Genomic DNA, 21310 nt, shown 5'->3' with positions numbered 1-21310 from the left:
ATACCAGAAATATGGTTTAGAGCAAAGAATACAATGCATTTGCTTTAGGAGATAAAACTCAAGTCACCAGTTACAGAATAATCAGGACTTTCCCCTACCCCAACCTTAATGTTTAGGTCAACTTCCTGGGTGGGAGGCTGCAATAGGCATTATTACTACTGTGCACCAGTATTTTCAGTTTATTTTTCCATCCTGGATCACCCTTTTGAATTCAGGTGACCTTGTGAATTTTTTGGCCAATGAAGCGTTCATGAAAATGATGCATGTTGTTCCCAAGCAGAAGCATTTAAGTGCCAGACCCAGTTCTCCAGGTCATCTTCTTTTGCTGCAACAATCATGGAAGTGGATATTCAGTTAAAGGCACCAAAATTGGAGCAGGCAGATGGAGTACATTTATTCAAACTCTACTTATTGAGCCCTGACCTTGTTCAAAGCACTGTTGAACACTGGGGATACACAAGTGCATAAGGCAAAGCCTCTGCTCTCCTGAAATTGCCTGTCTGGCAGGGCAGACCTGTATTTTAAATCATATAAACTGTTACTTAATTCTTGCTGTGACTGAAATTATGAGGGGATTAGAACATGTTAAGAGAGTACAAAACATGGGCATCCTGCAGTTCAGGATTGAATGGGAGGGTTGATTTAAGAACAAGGAGTTACCAGCTAAAGAAAGTTCCAGGCTGAAATTCTGAGTCTATGGAGTAAATCTGAAGTAAAATCAAGCACGGCTGAACTAGAGAAAGTGGGGACACAGTCACCAGGCTCATGAAACATAAGCCTCCCATGGCTCTTCTACTCCTCCAGCAATTACCCCCACCTTCTGCCATCCTAGGATATCTGGCAGGGTTCTTTGGCAGAGACTAGGATTCTCTTTTGGCTAGATCAGGTGGAGGGGATCCATTGCAGGTATTAAATAGCTTATGGAGAAATGGATTCTAAGTTGTATTTCTAGGAAGTACTCCCATAGCCACCTCGCATGACTGGGCCACCTATCATGGAAGCGACTGCCCATCATGATGAGGACACTGCCTGTTGAAATCGAAAGTGTTTGCCACAGCCGCTGGCTGGAAACCACACAGAGCAGGAAATTGGACATCACATAACTCAGTCCTCTCCCCATATATCTCAGCTGCAAATTCAAGGCTTGCACACATGCCAGGGTTCAGCAGATTTAAATCACATCCAGAACCTAGCTTTAAGATAAACTGGGAAATGTCCTTTTAATTTTGTCATCTTTACAGTAGGAGAAGTCTACAAGTAGAGAGCTGAAATTAAGGGTGTAATTCATTGTGTTCACCACATGGTATATCTGAGAGATCAAGGTTGACAAGTGGGACTTCCCCTTTGAAAGTCTTCCAGCTCTCACTGTAGTTTTTAAAACCCTGTACATTTCTCCTTGCCTTTTCATTGTCTTTTCCTCTCTCAAGAATAAAAACACTGTAAAATATGTATTCATATTATAGATCTTCAGGTCTCAGGATTTTGTGAGTCTTGATGTTCTCCAGGTGCTGGGCACAGGGGAGGTGATATCCAGGATAGGAAACTTTTGTAAGACTCTATACCCATTTGGGGACATCTTGAGCTCAAATAGTATTTTTATGTTTGTTACGACTTGGCAATAAAGAGATAAGACTGCTGGGAGAGACAACTGAGGACCAACATCCCCAAATGGGAGTGAAAGATCCCATTGGCAGGCTTATCTTTGCAGCCTCATGTTAAGTCACTGTGTAAGAAGGGATGTGTGGACACATGCTGATCCCAGGGTTCTAAGTCTTGGAGTTATACAGAAGATCAGAGAAGACTCAAGGTGTAGCATTGGCTACACCTAAGATCCTGCACCCAAGACTGGTCTCTGACTTCTCATTACCTTGGGACCTCAGAGAGGTCTTGAAGTAGAAGGGGGAGGAGCCCATGGCAAAGAAAAAACCACATTCCCTGCCCTCTCCCTAGTTATTCCTAGATAGTCCCATGAGCATTCAATCACCCTATTATTCAGAAATATTGGAACAAATACCAGCTATCTCCATGGATGACCATGATGATATGAGACTCTAGCATTTATTGAGTTCTTGGTGGACACTATAATGTGCATCTGACATTCATCATCTTATCTATTTACCAAAACTCCTCTACTTTATATGTTAACTGTTAAAACTTATTTTTACAAAAGAGGCTTATTGTTTACAGATGTCCAGTATAACACAAATAAAAAATCAGGGGCGGGGGAGGGAGTCTATGATCATATCTGTTCCCATAACATTTACCATATAATTAATTCTTTTTCCCTTTCTCATGGAAAACAGATGAGAATAGAAAATTTTTACTCCTCCCTATTGTCCATGTGAATTACACCAGGAGCTATGTATACTTCTCTAAGAAAGATAAATTTCATATATTGGAACAAATTAAGTGATTGCCAAACTGCAGTGAAAAATATTCTAAGTCACTTTCTTCTTAATGTCATTAGTAAAGACCTGAGAAGGAGCTTCTAGGTCATTGAGCTGGTCCCAGAATAGATTATAGTGATGAACATGTGTCATTCCTTCAGTCATTTTGACCCCAAGTAGAATAATAAAAAGATGCAGAATGCTTGCTTTGAAACAGGCACCTGGTGGTGAACAAAACCTTTTATTCTAGACTCCCCCAAAGTGGAGAGTTCGAAATTCCTTGGACCTCTGTAAAGGTAATGTTGCTCTAGAATGGGGATAAAACCACTCTGAATATTGCCTGAGAGATTTTTCAGCCTTCTTTTTTTCTTCGTAGCACTGGAGATGGAATCCAAGAGCTTGTACTTGCAAGGCAAGTGCTCTGCCACTGAGCTTAATCCACAGCCCTTTTAACAAATTATTATTATTTTATTTTGAGACAGGGTCCCTAGAAGTTGCTGAGGCTGGCTTGGAACTTGCAATCCTCCTGCTCTGGCCTCCTGAAAGGTGGGATTACAGGTGTGTCCAACTGCCCCCAGTTTTTCAGAACCCTTTTAGGTAATGTATGAGCCTGCTGGGCTGCCTTAACAGCACATCACAGACTAGACGGCTAAAACAGAAGTGTATCACAGTTGAGGAAGAAGTAAGTCCAAGATCAAGGTTAGCAGTGTTAGTTTTTGATGAGGTCTCTCTTTCTGGCTTTCTGATGGCTACCTTCTCCCTGTGTCCTCAACTGAACACTCAAGCAGAGATCTCTGATCTCTTATCCTCTTTTTATGAGGACATCAGTCTTATTGGATTAAGATGCCACTTTTATAACCTCATTTACCCTTAATTACTTCCTTAAAGAACCCATCTCTAATATAGTTACATTAGGGGCTAGGGCTTCAACATATGAGTTGAAGGGCAGTGAGGACACTTTGTCACTATAGACAGTGGCAAACCCCTTTAACTGCCTCTCTCTTGTGGTCCTGGAATTTCTACCTCATTACTTGTTTGAAAAGAAACAAATCAAACCTCCCAAGAAGGTGACATTTCCACTGATACTGGCATGGCAGCCCAACTGACAACCTAGTTCATTTCTTAACCATTTATTGGGGAATTATCTGGCTCAGGATACCTGAGCCAAAGTGGTAGCCAAAGTGCCAATGAGACCAGCTTGCCCAGTGTCCATGAGTAATCCTGTGTTTCTTGCTTTGTGACTTTGATCAAAATATGTCCTGCAGTTAGAATATCTTCTTTTCTTCTTAACATGCCTTCTTCCGTGACATCTGGTGTCCTATTATCAGACATTTAGGGAAGGAAAACAAGTGCTACTGAATACCTAGATGTGCTAGGAACTGTGCTAGTTATTTCCAGTTATCTTTTCACTTTATCCTCAATAGCCTGTTGTTGCCCTGCTCAACAGTCAACAGATAATGAAACTAATAAGATTTAGGAAGATTTAATAATTTGTGTAAGGTCACATAGTTAGTGATGCTATGATTAGCTCTTTGTGGGTGTGTGTATGTGTGATATTGGGGACTGAACCCAGGGATGCTCTACCTCTGAGCTATATCCCGTATCCCTTTTTAAAAGGGCAGGACAACTGCTATATTCATAGCTACACTCTTCCACGGCATGCACCAAGGAAAGTCAAGGTCCTGCAGTGGCACTTACTGGTTCTCAGTAATTAAGTTGGAGTTAATTATATATTTATCATATGAAAGACATTGAACCTGAATATCTAAGACGTGAGACATAACATGCTGAGGAATTATAAGGATGCATCATAAATACTTGTTGCCTATACTAGAAGCTAAAATGTCTAAGCCACCTGGGAAATCATGGTAGGCCTTGTTTATTAAGTATGGTCACTTGGCATTGAAGAAAATCACTAATTACCCAGTTAAGTCATTCACTAATAAATGGATTAAATTCCTAAAGAAACCTGGCCAATATAGATGTTCATTTCTTAAAGAATGTCCTGGGAAAATCTTGGTGTTGTAATCCTTGTCTCAAAAGTCTTTGGGAATATTTTCTAATTCTTTAACTATCTGAATGACAGCACACATTTAAGATAAAATTCAGCATTTTCTTTGACCATAAGTAAAATTGTATTTCTTTTTACAACTCAGCAGACTTCTTTCTGTATTTAATCATTTTCATCAAAATTCTTAGAATACAACTTGTAGTGGTTCTATGCAACAAACAAATTCAAACTGAAGAGAAAATATTACACGAACTTTTCACACAAACTATTGCTAAAGACACTTTCAGGGACATGAGAGTTCCAGTCTTTCTCTTTTCTTTGAAAGTATATTTCTGGAATAACCCAGGTCATGAATGTGTCAGGTCACAATGTGCCCTACCAGAACAACAAAAAACCTTCCTGCTTCATGTTATTTCTAGCCACGAGTATGTAGAGTGAGCTCATGATCTAACTTCTTTCTCTCTTGATCAATTGCCAACTCTACATTCTCGTGGTATCATTTCCCTAGACACTCTCTATATTTTAATCTTGGTTGTAGATATGGCACCACCATGAGGTAAAGCACACAAAGTCATTATTAATTTCTATCAGAACATAATGGAAAGTACTCTGTTGATTTTGAAAAAAATTTCCACTTTGTCTCTTTTTGAAAAAGAAAAGTTACTTATGTAAAAGATACCAATACCAACTGTATTTAGAACCATCCTGCACCTCAAATGTATTACCAGCAACATATTTCTTTTTTTGTTAATTCATTTTGATTGTAAACAAATGGGATACATCTTGTTTCTCTGTTTGTACATGAAGTAGAGGCATGCCATTTGTGTAATCATACATTTACCTAGGGTAATAGTTTTTGATTCATTCTGTTATTTTTTTCCTCCCCCAACCCCTCCCACTCCTCTTATCCCTCTATAGAGTCCCTCCTTCCTCCATTCTTGTCCCCTTCCCACCCCTGATATGTGTCACATGCGCTTATCAGTGAGATCATTCATGCTTTGGTATTTTGAGATTGGCGTATCTCACTTAGCATGATATTTTCCAACTGCATCCATTGCCTGCAAATGCCATAATTTTATTACTCTTTATGGCTGAGTAATATTCCTTGTATATATATATACCACAGTTTCTTTATCCATTCATCAATTGAGGGTCATCTAGGTTGGTTCTACAATCTGGCTATTGTGAATTGAGCAGGTATGAACATTGTTGTGGCTGTATCTCTGTAGTGTGCTGATTTTTAAGTCGTTTGGGTAAAGGCCAAGGAGTGGGATAGCTGGGTCAAATGGTGGTTCCATTCCAAGTTTTCTAAGGAATCTCCACACTGCTTTCCAGAGTGGCTGCACTAATTTGCAACCCCACCAGCAATGTATGAGTGTACCTTTTTCCCCACATCCTCTCCAACACCTATTGTTGCTTGTATTCTTGATAATTGCCATTCTAATTGGGGTGAGATGGAATCTTAAGGTAGTTTTGATTTGCATTTCTCTTATTACTAAAGATGTTGAACATTTTTCATATGTTTGTTGATTGCTTGTAGATCTTCTTCTGCGAAGTGTCTGTTCATATCTTTAGCGCATTTGTTGATTGGGTTATCTGTATTCTTGGTGTAGAGTTTTTTGAGTTCTTTGTATATTCTGGAAATTAGTACTCTATCTGAAGTATGAGTGGCAAAGATTTTCTCCCACTCAGTGGGCTCTCTCTTTGCATTGCTGATAGTTTCCTTTGCTGAGAGAAAGCTATTTAGTTTGAATCTATCCCAGTTATTGATTCTTGCTTTTATTTCTTGTGCTTTGGGAGTCCTGTTAAGGAAGTCTGATCCCAAGGCAACAAGTTGAAGATTTGAACCTACTTTTTCTTCTGTAAGATGCAGGGTCTCTGGTCTGATTCCAGCAACATATTTCAAACCTGGAAATTTCCTTGCTTCAAACTATCCTGTCAATACCAATGAAGTCTGGGAAGCAAGCTTCTTTGGCCAACTTCATTCCCTATGTGATTGGAGATTGATGGCCCATCTCCGAAATGGTTGTGGCTTCTAGTGCACAAAGCCTTAACTTACCCCTTTTCTTTATGGAGTATGGGTGTTCACTTTTCATGACACATCAGAAAATGTGATTTAATAGTTTGTTGGAGAAAGACAAAGTGATGTATTTGATGGTTACAAGTAAATCCTCCTATTTCATGTTTTTTCTAGACACTAATTTGGGTTAAAATTTGACTCTTCTGCTTACTAATGCCAAGGCTTTTAACAAGTCTCTAAGGGTTTATAAACTTTTTTTTTTTTTAATCCAGGAATTAGTTTCCCTTACCTGTTAGTTATCTGCAAAATACCTGCATTTAAAAGGATGCTTTGAGACTCTTGGCTTAATGGTTACATTTAAGATATGTCACAAATACTCTTCCAGGATTACCATAAATTAAATAAATAAATAAGTAAACTCATGAAAAGTGGTGGAACTCAGGGGTCTTACAAAATATGTTTTATTTTACACAGACTTCTTCATATGCAAAATTAGAACACTTGAGAAGGGTGAAATGTTTTTTTCACTTTCCCCTCGAAAAACAGGAATATATGCATGTAAAATTTTTAATCAGTACAAAAATTTAAAAAATAGAAAATGAAATGAAATCCTGTGAATAAAATAGATAGTCACTCACACATTGTTGAATGACTTCACACAATGAAGACTTTTCAGTTTGGGAATCCTCCACCTACAGAAGGAATCACTTCAACTTTGGAATATGAAAATGTTCAATTCTAACTCTCCTGCACATCTTTACTGGAACACATGGGAACATGACCTAGGTTCCACCAATAAATTTTTTAGCTATTTTCCCTCAAAACCATTTTGTTTTTAATTCTATAGTTACTCCTGGGAAGTTCAGCAGTTGGACTATGCTGAATTCATTATAAAGGATGACTTCAGCTGTTGGAATTACGTTAGACTTCAAAGGCAATCTACCAAAGGGCCCAGGCCCCTCCATCAATGAGGCCAGTGGGGGATAACAGGGAATAAAATTATTTGTGCCTTCTTTTGCCCAGCTTCGATTAAAAAGGAATAGCTAAGATAAAAAGAACTTTAAAGATGGTGCACTATGAAAGGCCTTAGTTGAATCAAGTCCCTGGTAGTACTAAATAACAGTTTGCTTGCTCTATTTCATATTATGAAAAACTCTGTTTGTTTAAATCTTTTAATGTATTTAAAGACCTTCACTGTAATTTCTAGACAAAATAATTGTTTGAACTTAGCATTTTTTTTCTCTTGTATGAAAATGTTAGTTCATAAAATATATGTCTGTTATCCTTTACTTAGATTGAAAATGACAACACCCAGTATGTATTTTCATTGTTCTCCAAGAGATTATAAAAAGCCAGGACAACTTTCTGTTCTTTGAGTTATCACTGTGATTTTTCATTTCCTTCTTCTTCCAAGACTTAATAAGAAAAAATGTTTTTAAAACATTCAAAGCATTTCTGTCAGGTTCAGAAAACCTAATTATAAGAGTTTTGTTCAGACAACTTATTTCAATTCTTTTGTTCATTTGTGTGCTATTTATTTACTCTGCATTTTTGAATAATACACTTACACTGTTATTTCATTTGTATTTTGTTTTTTTGATTTTGCTGGGGATCGAACCAAGGGCCCTGTGCAAGCTAGGAAGATGCTCTACCACTGAGCTGCACACCCAGCCCCTATTATTTCATTTTTAGATAATAACTGTTGTCTTCAAGGTAGATCACATAAGGATTTATTTGTCTTAACTCTATAAATTTTCCTTTTCCTCAGCCTTACTCAGTGGTTACTCCAGAGTTTTGTTTCAATTAATATCTAATGTGTATATTGTTAGGTATCAATATATAATGTGTATATTGTTATGTCTATATAAAAATTGTTTATAACTTACCCATAAAATAGGCAAAATATGTTGATGCATTTTTATTTTGTTCTGTTTAATTACAGTGCTGGGAATTGAACCAGGGACCTCACACATACTAGGCAAGTTCTCTGCCAATGTACCATGTCACCAGCACACATTTATGGTTTTTTCCCACATTTTTTGTGGGTATTTTTGGTAAATATTACTGCATTTTTTAAAGTAATAGCTTTATTGAGATATAATTCACATAAAGTACAATGTGGACAATTCAATGGCTTTTAATATATTCACAAGTTGTGCAACCATCACTACAATCAATTTTAGTATATTTCCAGTTCCTGCCCCAACAAAGAAACCCTAAACCCTTTAGTGATCACTTATCACTTCATTCCCGAAACAACCACTAATTGACTTTCTGTCTCTATTTGCCTAGTCTGGCTATTTAATATAAGTGGAATCACATATGTGACCTTCGATGTCTGACCTCTCTCATCAGCACAATCTTTTTATGCTCCATCCATGTTCTATGTATCAATCCCACTATTTTTTATAGCTGAATGATATTTCATTGTATAAAATAACATTTTGTTTATCCACGCATCAGTTGATGGGAATTTGGGTTGTTTTCATATTTGGACCATGTGAATAATGTTGCTGTGAACATTTGTGCACAGATTTGTTTTGGTAGCTGTGCTTTCATTTCTTTTAGGTATACATCTGGTGTAAAATCTTTAGTTCAAATGGTAACCCTGTGTTTAATTTTTTGAGAAACTGCAAATTCTTTCCAAAGTAGCTGCACTGTGTTATTTTCCCTCAGCAGCTTCGGACAGTTCTGCTGCACAGGCTAGGCATATGCTCTACCACTGAACTGCATCCGAACTTCTCAATTCTAGCCATCTACTGGTTAGGAAGGGACACTCATTGGGGTTTTGATTTGCATTTCTCTGATGACTGGTGATTTTGAGCATCATTTCATGTTTTTATTGGTCATTTGTATATCTTCTTTGGAGAAATGTCTATTCAGATCATTTACCCCTTTTAAAACTGGGTGGTCTTTGTATTGTTGTCACCAGTATTCTTCATATATTCTAGGTATAAATCCTTTGTCAGACAGAAGATTCACAAATATTTTCTCCCTGTGAGCTGTCATTTCACTTTCTTGATACTGTCTTTTAAAGAACAAAAGTTTTAAATTTGGATGAAACCTAATTGAGTTATTCTTTTTTTCTCCTGGCTGCTTATGTTTTCTGTATGGTAGCTAAGAAATGACAAATCCAAGTCACAAAGATTTACCCCTGTGTTTCCTCTAGGGATTTCAAAGTTTTGAACCTCACATTCAAGTCTTTGATGCATTTTGAGTTAGTTTTTGATGGTGTGAGATGAGAGTTCAACCTCATTCTTTTGCATGTGAATCTAGTTGTCTCAGCACCATTTGTTGAAAGAACTATTCTTTCCACATTGAATGGTCTTGGCACCCTTGTTGAAAATCAATTGACCATGACTGTGAGGGTTTATTTCTGTACTCTGAAGTCTATTCCATTAATATCCATGCCTATCCTGATGCCAACATTACACTCTCTTGATTACTGTTGCTTTGTAGTTAGTTTTGAACTCAGAAATTGTGGATCCTCCAGATATGTTCTTTCAAGATTGTTTAGGCTATTCAGGGCCTCTAGTTTCCATGTGAATTTTAGGACCAGTTTCTTAGTTTCTACAAAGAAGCCAGTTTGGATTATGATAGAGATTGTAGTGAATCTGTAGATCAATTGGGGGAATATAGCAACTTAAAAATATTAGGTCTTTTGAGTTGGCGTAGTTGTACACACCTATAATCCCAGTGACTGGGGAGGCTGGGGCAGAAGGGTGACAAGTTAGGGGTCAGACTGGGCGGCTTAATGAAACCCTGTCTCAAAAGTAAGATAGAAAAGGTCAGGAATGTAGCTCTGCTAAATGTACAGAAATTCAATCGAATGTTGTATATTGATCCTGCATTTGCCAAGCTTGTTTATTACTTCCTCCTCCTTCTCTTTTCCTCCTCCTCCTCCTCCTTCAAATGAGAAGCTGATAAAGGTAAATCTTATTTCAGTCAGCCATGTGTCCAGCTAAACATCATTTTATTAGGGAAGAAGAGGAAGGCAGGTATTGGGAGATAACCAGCAAACTCTCCCACCGCTGCCCTTTTCTTTTTCAAACAGAAACAGGCCACTCTGGCAAAAGAACCTGTCCTTGAATTTGGAGACAAAACTCTTCACTGGCTTGTCAGGTGTCTTACATCCACATGTAGATGGAACCAGAGATGGTAACAAATCATCATGGGAAGGAGGAAGATCCAAACTTGAGAAGTGTCAGAATGTTTACACCAGCAAATTCCTGATTTTTCACTTGAGTGAGGAATTGTAGGACTAAGTACATTGTCCTTTGGCCAAAGGCAGACAGCAACATCAAAACTCCTGGACAGCTCCAGATGACCAAATGCAAGGAAGCATTCTCAAGAAAAGCCACGAGGGAAAAAATCATCTTCCTCTGAATTCCAGCAATTGTATCACCTTGGGCCTGAAACCATGTTGTTCAACGACTTGTTTTGACTTTTCATTCTAGGTCTGTTTGGTGCTGGCTTTGCATTCGAGCCTCGTTTTCCAGGAGAAATGTAGATGCAATGCAACTGTGAGTTCAGCATTTGGGTGCTGTTCTTAGCCTGCCACTCCAGGTTGCTTTTGGCCCCTGACTCTCCATGCTGGTCCCCCTCCTTCTTTCTCTTCAGGCACTGCTAGGCCCTTCCAGTGGCCCACCCACACCCTGGTGACGCTGGAATTAAAGGCAGGCAGTTAGTGTAGAATAGGCGATTGGGTCAGATGGAGAAAATGGAGGCCTCCCTGAGTCTGGGAAGTTGGATACCGCCCCTGGAAGATTGGAATGTTCCTGTCTCCAGAGCCCTTGGACACCACCCTCCCAAAACAGTTGTTAATGAAGCAGCTCCTGAGCAAACAAGAGCTACTCGTCAAGGCCCTCTGCCTAGCGCTCCCCTGGGCCCTTCCAGCCCACCTGCTCACCCCCCTCCCTGCCCCCGCCCCGCCATCCCAAGGCATCTCCTGGGCCTAGTCACATAGGCAGGAAGGAGAGAGATAAGGGGGCGAGGGCAGGAGAACAATGGAAACTTCAGTCTATAAAAGGGGCAGGGCGCTCTCACTTCTTGGGATACCAGAATACCTGCCATGGCCCCCTTCTCCCTCCTGGGAGAAGTCTGTGTTACTACCTTTAAATGAAACCTGCTCTATATGCTTGCCTCGGCGTGCTTCTCCAATGTTCACACTTCAACATTTGAGGAAGCAGAACTTGTCACCCTTAACCAGAGGTATCACTGACTTCCACCAACACAGGTGTCAGTTACTTGTAATTGTTTGGCAGTTACTCCATTTTAAATGTTTCCTGTAGTACTTATTACCAATTCATCCGTGAATTCTGGCAGAGCTTCAAAGCCCCTTCCAGTAAGGCCAGATGACTCAGATATCTTTCCTTCCTCCCCTTCTTTTTCTTTGAAAGAACCCTGTTGAAGTCACTGTTTTTGACTTTGATGGACTGGTTGATTGTAGACCTGGTTCCTGTCATTACAGGATTTCCCTGGACAGCCATCTTGGAATCCTCCTTTCTTTCTGGAAACCATGTTTTTCTTTGTCTTGGCTGGCTCCCTCATTTTCAAAGAGCACACCATCCACTGGCTTCCTGAGAGGGTTTATGGGACAGAAACTTCTTAAGACTTCATATGTTTGAAAACACATTTTCCTTACCTTCCACAAGACGGTTTGCCTGGGAAGACAAAATCCTATATTGGAAATAATTCCCCTAGAGTTTCTGAGGTCTTTTTGGCTTTTAAGGTTGATGTTGAAAGCCCAGTGATATTTTGAGTCCTGATATTTTTTATGTAACTGAGTTTTTCTTTTATGGCAGCTTTTACCATTTTCTGTTTATCCTAATTGTTTTGAAATTTCAAGAAGTGCTTTGACACAGGTGTGACAGGTGTGATAGGTGAGACAGGTGTGATAGGTGAGACAGGTGTGTCTCCCCCACCCCCATTCTTCTGACAGTCATTCAAGAGGCTATTTCAATGTAGAAACCCATACTTTTAAGTTCTGGATAACTTTCTTATATACTTTCTTTGTTTTTATTTTGTTTCTTTAAGAGAACAGACTATTATGTAGTTTTGTTGCAGTTATTTATTTATTGTTGTTTCTATCATGCAGAAATTATACTTGATTAGTCTATCATCTCTATACTATAATAGTGATTCCTTTTTAGCATTTTTATATTTTAATATCCATAATATCAAAGCACAAAGCCATTAAACATTTGGTCTCCCTTAAATATATTGGTTATTCTTACTTCCAGAGATAAATATGTATTCATTGATCTACCCTAGTCGATTTTTCTGCTGATGTCTCATTCTCTTCAATTACTTTCGTTGTTTGAAGACCATTCTTTAGATTAAGATTCTCCAGGAAGAGTTCATGGCAACAGTATTTCCTGAGTTCTAAAATGTTTCTAAAAGTATGACTGCAGAGTTCAGTTTGGCTAACTATAGAGGAATTTGTTTATCCACCCGTCCCCCAGTATTTAAAATATGATATTCCAAACTGGACGCAGTTCCACACAACTATAATTCCAGTGACTCAGGAAGATGAGGCAGGAGGATTGCAGATTTGAGACCACACTTGGCAACTTATTGAGACCCTGTCTCAAAATAAAAAATAAAAAGGGCTGAGGATGTAGCTCAATGGTAAAGTGCCCTGGGGTTCCATACCCAGTGCCAAAAAATAAAAATAAAGTAAGCTATTCCACTATCTAAAATCAGGTAATAAACTGTTGTTGGAAAGTTGATGACAATTGCATTATTTTACCCTATAAATAACTTGGGCTTTCTGTTCTTTCTTTTTCTCTTTCAAAATTATTAATTAATTTTATTAGAGTACATCTTGCTATTGTCTATTCCAAACAGATTTTCCTAGAGATGTAATACAGCATTTTACTAGGTAAACTTAAATTTTATTTTATTTTATTAATGTTTTCATGAATTAAAGGTTTTAGTATTTCCTTTGGATTTCTGTGTCAGGGATTCACATTATACAAATGTTGGTTTGTCTCAACTCAAAGTGGATCAAGAACCTGGGCATTAGACCAGAGACCCTGCCCTAAGAAGAAGAAGTAGGCCCAACTTTTCATCATGTTGGCTTAGGAACCAAATTCCTCAACAAGACTCCTAAAGCACAAGAAGTAAAATCAAGAATCAATAAATGGGATGGTATCAAACTAAAAGTCTTTTTCACAGCAAAGGAAGCAATCAATTATGTGAAAAATTGAGAGCCTATAGAATGGGAAAAAAATCTTTGCCACCTGTACCTCAGATAGAGCATTAATCTCCAGGATACATAAAGAACTGAAAAACATTAGCACCCCCCACAAATAACCCAATCAATAAATGGGCAAAGGAACTGAACAGACACTTCACAGAAGAAATACAAGCAGTCAATAAATACAAGAAAAAATGTCCATTATCTCTAGCAATTAGATAAATGCAAATTAAAACTATACTGAGATTTCATCTCACTCCAGTCAGAATGGCAATTATCAAGAACACAAGTAACAATAAATGTTGGTGAGGAATTTGGGGAAAAAGATATATTCATACATTGCTGATGGGACTGCAAATTGGTGCAACCACTCTGGAAAGCAGTGTGGAGATTCCTCAGGAAACTTGAAATGGAACTACTGTTTGACCTAATTATCCCACTCCTCATTATATACCCAAAGGACTTAAAGTCAGTATACTATAGTGACATGGCCACATCAATGTTTACAGCAGTTCAATTCACAATCGGTAAGCTATGGAACCAACCTAGGTGCCCTTCAACAGATGAATGAATGGATAAAGAAAATGTGTTACATATACACAATGGAATATTACTCAACCATAAAGAAGAATGAAATTATGACATTGGCCAGTAAATGGATGGAACTGGAGACTATCATGCTAAGTGAAATAAGCCAATCCCCAAAAACCAAAGGCTGAATGTTCTCTCTGATATTCACATACTGACTAACAATGGGGTGGGTGTGGAGGAGGTTCACGGAATTAGACAAGGCAGAGTTGGGGGAAGGTGGTGGAATAGGAAAGAGAGTAGAATGAATCTGACAGAACCTTCCTATGTTTACATGTGAATACACAACAAGTGAAACTCCACATTATGTACAACCACAAACATTGGGAAGTTATACTCCATGTTTATATGATATGTCAGAATATGTTCTACGGTAATGTATAACTGAAAAGAACAAATTAAAAAATTTTTAAAAGAAAAGGAAAAATAGTTGGTTTGTCTTTGACCATCTTCTACTTATATCTTTTATTTTTCTCAATAATCCTTTTTATATTTTAGAACAGTTTTAAAATGTTCAGAAAATCCTTTGATACTCCTTCCTGTGAAAGGTAAAGGTTACTGCTCTTACCTAACTGGTGTGCTGGACTTAGTGACTCACTTCTAACCAATAGGACATGGTGGGATTGAGGGTGGTGACTAAGTCATAACCAGCATCACACCCTTGTCCTTGTCTCTCTCTCTCTTGAGTCACTTGCTTTTGGCAAGGCAGCTGCTGTGTCATGAGAATACACCCAGCGGCCCCAAGCAGAGGCCCCACGGTGTACCTTAGGAGAAAAGGGTGGGCCAGGATCACTTCCCTGGCTCAGTGGTTTTTCCATGGCTATTATAAGGAGTTATACAGAGTACTTGTACTTTCTGCAACTATTTTTTCTATTCTCTTTCCCCATTTTTTTCTGGATGTTCTCTTTTCTGTGGTCTTAGTGTCTCTATGCTATTCAATTTAGACTCGACTGACAGTAGATTCTTCTCTCTGAGGCACTTTGTCCTGAAAAGGAGATTCAGTTGGTTACTCTTGAGGTTTAATAGGATATAGTCAGGTGCAGGAATGCACACCTGTGATCCCAGTGGCTAGGGTGGCCGAGGCGGGAGGATCATGAGTTCAGAGCCAGCCTCAGCAAAAGCGAGGCACTAAGCAACTCAGTGAGACCCTGCCTCTAAATTAAATACAAAATAGGGCTGAAGATATGGTTCAATGGTCAGTGACTGAGTATCTCTGAGTTCAATCTCTGGTATACCCCCCACAAAAAAGAAAGAGAGTTAATAGGGTGTGGAGGATCCCATACTGTCTAAACTTTCCTTTGCCTTCACACAAAAAACACCCTTCCAGCTCTGGCAGCTGTTCTCAAAAGGACTCAATGGGTTTTCTATGCTGAGGGAGGACTTTTTAATTTGGGGGTAAAGACCATTGGCAATTTGATCTTAGATTTGCTGGCTCTTAGGGCACTTTGCTTTGTACCTCGCCTGCCTGCTTGCTGATTCCATGCAGGTCTTGCTGCTGTCAGGCAGTCATCCCTCCCTTATATTTAGGGATTTGGGGGACCCTTGTCTCTTTCATAGTAGGTGGTAGTTGTGCATTTTGGAGGACTGGAGATTCAAAATTATACCATCAACCCTTGCATTTGCCTGGAAACTGTTAGAAATATTTTTTAATTTCTAAAAGTTCTTTTGTTCTCTGAATGTTCCCTTTTTTATGCCTTCTGGTTCTTGATTTATAAGCTCTTAACATCATCTCTTAACTCTCCAAGTATAGAAAGTCTTTAGAAAGTCTTACAAGACTCAAAAGTGTCTTTTCTTCTCCTTATGTTGTCTTTATTTTCTCCAAGTTTCCTTTTGCTTATTGTTTCTGCTTCTCATTTTCATGTCAGAGTCTTTCCTCAACTATCCTGAGAACCTTGGTCCTCCATGCACATATAGAATTATGCATTATACATTGGGAGTCGTCAATCCTTAGGCTTCTGTGGAGCAGGAACAGAGTCATTTAATTGAGGGCATCTCAACAACTAATATGTAGGTGTCTTCCACTGTGCCTCTGTTGAGGGTTGGAAGAGGGTGGACAGGTTTGGTTGCCAGTGTGTTCTTAGAGAAACAGAAAGGGATAAGTGGGGTCTCATGGCTTGGGATATAGATTTTCCATAATCTCTTTTTTGGATAAAGTACTCAAAACATGACCAGTGTCTGAGTTCAGATCCTCTCTGTTTCAACCTGACCTGAAAATAAACTTTCTTTTCCTTTTTCCTTTTTTTTTTTTTCCCCCTCGCAGTACTGTGAATTGCACCTGGGCACTCAAACACTTAGCTACATCCCCAGTCCTTTAAATTTTTATTTAGAGACTGGGTCCTGCTAAATTACCCAAGTTGGCCTTGAACTTGCAATCCTTCTGCCTCAGTACTCTAAGTAGCTGGGATTATAGGATGTGCCTGTGCACCCAGCTAGCTTTCTACCCTTTGCCAGGTGGAGAAGAGGTAGTTTTCTGGCTACCCTGGGGAGAGAAATGGTATTTAACATTTTAATGTCTTATAAACTAATCTTCCTTTGTACAGCCCTACTTATATCCCGCTTGATCATAGATTTGCTGGCTCTTAGGGCACAAGAAGACCCTTTGCTTTGTATCTCCACGTGCCTGCTTGCTGATTCTATGCAGGCCTTGCTGCTGTCAGGCAGTCATCCCTCCCCTTATATTTAGGGATTTGGGGGACGCCTTGTCTCTTTCATAGTAGGTAGTAGTTGTGCATTTTGGAGGACTGGAGATTCAAAATTCAAAATATGTACAAACACACACATACACACATTGGTACTGGGGCAGTTAACCACTGAGCCACATCCCCAGGCCTTTTTATATTTTATTTAGAGACAGGGTCTAGCTAGATTGCTGAGGCTGGCTTTGAACTCGTGATCCTCCTGCCTCAGCCTACTGAGTTGCTGGGATTACAGGCGTGTACCACTGTCGGACTAGAATCATGAATTTAACAAAACAAAAAAACATAAACTGTTGTTTCCAGGGGGTTTCAAAAAGAGCAGCAGTGAACACATGTTTACCTCGAGATCCCTTCAATAGACATTTTGCCATTGTTTTAATAAATCTTTTCTGCTTACATTAACTGAGAATAGTAGTCATTACTCAACTGCTAGAAACTTAACTATAACAATGTCTTCTCAAGGTTAGAGTTCTGAATAGGGATGAACTAAGCCTATCAGGCATATAACTCAAGATACTGCATATTCCCAAAGTGCTTTAGAATTGAGTGAAGTTTTTATTAATTACTTAGGAATTTAACTTTAAATTATTAAAACCTATTTAGATGTATGTAGGTGCGGGTTTTACATAAGAAGGAAAATAAAAGCAGAAATTGATTAAGGTATTCCCCAAACTTCTTTACATTTAGAGTCCTAGTTCTGAGTCATTTTTTTAAAAAATACTTTAAAATTTTTTAATTGAGGTAAAAAACACATAGCATAAAATTTATCATATTAGCCATTTTTAAGTATACAGTTCCACAAATGTTGGGCAGTAGATCTCCAGAACTTTTTTGTCTTTTCATTTTGCAAAACTCCATACACATTAAATAACTCCCCATCTCCCACCACTACCCTGCCACCCTGTCCCTCCGAACCTCCATTTTATTTGCCATTGCGTGAATTTGACACTTAGATACTGGGGTAGCAGTATCATCCTGTATTGTGTTACTGCACCTGGCTTACTTCTCTCGCCATGATGTTCTCAAGGTTTATCCAAATTGCAACATGCAACAGAATTTCTGTTCCTTTTAAAAAAGCAAATTTGTAGAGAAAGGGAAAAAATGCATATCACATTGACAAGCAACATCGAAAATATGATTCACTCTGAAATACTGAATCCAAAAATGTAAGGCCTTTGAAAGCATTTCTCAAAAAAATTAAAAATATGTCAAGCCCAAACCTAAGAATGGAAAAGAAAACAAGGATATTCCTCAGTTCTGCAAAAGTAGCAGAATAAAAACAGCTTACCTGTAAGAGAAATACCACATCAAATATGAATTATTCTTAGGGTTTTGTGGCAATAACCTTGCTTACCAAGAATACAATAAATAGCTAAAGTAACTGCTCAATTAATGCCACTGAACTGAATTGGAATGCCAGTTATTAATTTTCCCAAAGGACCGGGGAGAAGAGACAAACATTCAGGTTTTAGTTGCTGTGGTGTGGAGCCTGCAGTGTGATCTGAAATCCTTTCCAAATTCCATTTCTAGGTTGATCCTCGTATAGTCAAGTCCGGTGCTGAGGCAAGAGAGAAGTGGAAGATTTGGTTAAGCCCATTTTTAAAGCTTGACTATGGGGAGCCTGAGGGTTATTAAACTATTTTATGTGAAGAAGAAATTTCCCAAATGCATTTTGAAGGGAAAAACAAAACAAAACATTTTTTTTTCAAAGTCGAGCATGGCAATGTGCAGGTGCTTTTCCCTCGGAGCTCCCAAGTCTTCCTTCCCGGTAGGTGCTCCTTTCTGGATTCCTTCTTGCATTTCTCTCCTTCCTTTGGTTTCCTCTTCCGTTCCCTTGGTTCCTGCGCTGCCTCTTGCCTGCCCTGGCTCTCCTGCTCCTTGGCGTGCTATTAACCTGCACAGATAAACCAGTGGGCCTCAGAACTGGGTGGGGTTTTGTTTGGGCAAATTACCACATCCGGGAGCACCTCCAGCAGTGTTTTCTTAAGACTTGGTAGGTTGGAGTCAGTGCATTTAGGAAGGGGGCGAAAAGTGAAGCCATTCACTGAGCAGCTCCAGAGGGAGAATGGCCCTGCATCAATCTCCAAAAGGTGAAATCGACCCTGGAGGTAAGTCTTGGGTGGGAAGACCAGCACGATGATATGGGCCTGTGGGGAGACTTGGGATCAGGGTGGGGCAGCCAGGTCTGCAGGCTCTGCTGGATTTATGAGAGAATCCCAGTAGGGGTCCTTCCTGCCTCTTTCCCAGACCTGTGGGGTGGTGGCCCAGAGTAATTGGAGCAATCATCTGGTTCCACTGCTGTCTGTTTCTGGGTAAACCAGGACTGGACACTGCTCTAATATGAAAAGAAAATTTAAAAATGGAAATGGGATACCCAGTTGTGATCCCAAACTCCAGCACTCCAGAGGTAAAGCACATTCTATCCTAAAGACTTTGATGGGTTCTGCAAGGTCAGTTTTTAAGATTTTCTGTACACAATGTTTCAAGAACTGTTCTGGAAACATAATTGCAGAAAGAAGTATTTTATAGAAAGAGAACCAATTTCAAGAATCCCTGAATTCCACTTATTATCCCTTTAGTTTAAGCCTTTAACCCTTCCCAAAACTATAAGCAAATATCAGGAAAGATGAGAGAATGACCCCTAGGGTCCTTTTGGCCTCAAATCACACCGGACTCCACCCCTAACCTCTATTCCTCCTTGTCTCTTAACTCCAGGCAAATCAGGATTCATGCCTGGAGCCAAGGAAGGCTGTTCTAGAACTTCATGCCTGGCAGCTTTTGAGCTTGCTCTTTCTTCTGCCTGGCATGACCTTCCCGCTCTTTACTGTTTTTTGTTTGTCTGTTTGTTTGGGTTCGTTAATTTATTTTCAGAATATGTACATCTCCTTTCAGTTAATTTGCTTTTGCTTTGCTTACTCTATCATGAATTTCCCTCCCTCCATACACATACACACGCGCGTGCACACACACACACATTATTAGCAAATATTCACCTATGTTCATATAGTTATCATCAGTGTTTTTTCTACTTTGATACAAACACTTAAACAAATTTTTACAGAAATGGAAATAATACAAGCTGCTTTGATTTTTTTTTTTTAGAATAGCATTTTTCTTCTCTTTTTAGGTTATGTCCCATAACTTTACAATTACCTGACACATCCTTCTCCCTCCCCACTCCAGCCTCATCACCTTTTTCAGCTTTATTGCTCTTCACATTTTAGTTAACTCCCAGTTCTTCGAAATCCAGGCAATGTCACATGTGCTTAGTCTGATCTCTCAGGGGGGCTGCGCTCACCCTGGAGGTCCTTGACTCCTTCTGCCCTCCTCCCTGACAGCCCTGTCCCACGTGATCATCATGGGCACACAGGTCCATCTTCCCACCTGGTTACCACCCATCAAAGAGAAGAATGTGACTTGATCTTTCTTGAACCTCTTGTGTCTAGAAATGATAACTGGCCCACAGTTATTTCTTTAAAGTATTCATGGAATGAATGAATTCTTTACTGCCAACATGTTTTTCCACAGGATGGTGGTGCAAGGCTGTAGTAAAGTATGGAAATGGATAAGATAAAAAGGAGCTGTGCCAGGCACATGGCGCACTCCAGCGACTTGGGAGGCTGAGGCAGGAGGATCACAAGTTCAAAGCCAGCCTCAGCAACAATGAGGCTCCAAGCAACTCAGTGAGACCCTGTCCCTAAATAAAATGCAAAATAGGGCTGGGGATGTGGTTTAGTGGTTGAGTGCCCCTGAGTTCAATCCCTGGTATCCAAAAAACAAATAAATAAATGTTCATTTATTAATAAATTATTAATTAATTAATTTTGGATCAATTAATTAAATAAATAAAAAGGAGCTGCATGCCAAGAGAAGTGGCTTTAATTAGATAAATAAAAAGGAGCTGTATGCAAAGAGAAGAGGCTTTAATTAAATAAATAAAAAGAAGCTGTATGCAAAGAGAAGAGGCTGGGATGCTGAAGGCAATTTCCTCCAGGGACAGCTTTGCAAACAGCCAGCCCTGCTTAGAGATACCCTAAAATCCTCCTTTATCAACCTCTGTTACAAGGGAGCACTAATTGACTGCTGTAACTTGAAATGTATTGGCACAATTGATATGGTTTGCCAAAGTAGTGTTTAATGACCTGTATCTCACAAAATAACATAGGGCAAAGTTGAAAACTCAAATACACTTTGGCTTTGTATTCATTACCATCTGTTGGTTCCCGGATCCTGGGTAACCTCATTCATTTTTTATGTTAAACATTACCAACAATAAACAGAATGAAACAGGACTAGGGAAACTCATGGAGAGGAGGATGTTTTGATCTCATGCAGGCTTGACAGAGTATTGTTTTCTTCTAAGAAATCCTAGAAAACAGAAAGCATCAGGAAACTGTCTACTGAGAA

General features: G+C 39.2%; 1 protein-coding gene across 1 annotated transcript in view; it reads left to right on the top strand.

Moving 5' to 3' along the window:
* LOC124993592 (protein NLRC5-like) overlaps positions 1-21310 on the top strand; it is a 128006-nt gene that overhangs the window by 26903 nt on the left and 79793 nt on the right. The gene's annotated exons all lie outside the window — the stretch shown is intronic.

This window comes from Sciurus carolinensis, chromosome 9 (genome assembly GCF_902686445.1).
Source record: "Sciurus carolinensis chromosome 9, mSciCar1.2, whole genome shotgun sequence".
NCBI lineage: Eukaryota > Metazoa > Chordata > Mammalia > Rodentia > Sciuridae > Sciurus > Sciurus carolinensis.
This window is presented reverse-complemented; position numbering and strand designations above follow the sequence as displayed.